Source organism: Manis pentadactyla, chromosome 11 (assembly GCF_030020395.1).
Source record: "Manis pentadactyla isolate mManPen7 chromosome 11, mManPen7.hap1, whole genome shotgun sequence".
In the NCBI taxonomy this organism is placed as follows: Eukaryota; Metazoa; Chordata; class Mammalia; order Pholidota; family Manidae; genus Manis; species Manis pentadactyla.
The window spans coordinates 27,697,435-27,698,593 of NC_080029.1; positions in this window are offsets into that span (position 1 = coordinate 27,697,435).

Below are 1,159 nucleotides of genomic sequence, written 5' to 3' on the forward strand. Positions count from 1 at the left end.
CTTCATCAAATATTTACTGAACACCTTCCATGTATGAGGCACTATTCTAGGTCCCAGGGTTACAGTGGGAACAAGGTGGGCCTGGTGCCTCTCCTCAGACCTTATATTCTAAGTGGGTCTGAAGACCTTAAAGTGACTGCATACAGTTTAACATCAGGTGGAAAACATTTACAAAATTGTACATATGCCATAATACTGTAGAAATTTTCATGAGCTGCCCCTAGAATTCACCCACCCTGGCATTCCCCAGAACACTAATTCAAATACAGAACCATGGAAGAACATGATAGAATTTTGCCAAAAAGTTCATGAGATTCTGAGGAATTAAATTGCCTCTTGCAAAGCAAAACATCTTTAAAATCCCCATTATGTTCCTCTCCCCTTCCTGCCCCCCTCCTACCAAAGTTTCACTCCTTGTTCTCTCCCTCTCCCATATCCCCCTCAACCTTGGTAAGCTCCCTGGAGACTCCTCTCCCTCCCTTCCCATGCGTTTGGGTACAGGAGGAGACAATTTGGGTTCCAGTGTAAACTATCCCAAGGAGAACCAAGGTGAGTGGAAGTGATCTTAATTTTTGGATAAAAATCTATGAGTGTAACATCTACCGGGTGAGCACCACCGACACATGGAAGTACTCGTTAACAGCTGCCATTCCTCGGGGACCTCCCATTCATCCAGCGCTTTCTAGATGTTTTCTCATTAACTCTGCAGACCTAGCAGGGAGGAAGGTTGCAGCGCTGGGCTGTGCGGCTGATGGCTTACCCTGCTAGAGTCGGGGGTGTCTTTCAGTTCTTGTTAAAATGCCCCTGGACCAAGTTGGCTTTTGTGCTTTCTGTGGAAGGATGGAAACTGAGGAAGTTGAGTTAGTGACCTGGTCACAGAAACCAGCCCGTTTGGGAAGTGGGGAGAGGCTGTGGACAGGAAGAAATTAGGAAGAAAGATGCTAATCATGGAAAGATAAGGAACCAGAGACTTGGGTAAGCCACCACCCATAATTTTTAAGGGTGGAAGGGACTGGCAGGTAACCAGTCTCTGTTCCTGCTACAGGCCACAGGGAGCTCTGAGTTCTCTGTTCTGCATCCAGGACAAGAGCTGGGCTTGTCTCCCAGGAAGCCAGAGAAGAGCAATGCCAGCGGCCCTCTGTAAAGATTGCCTTCCCAG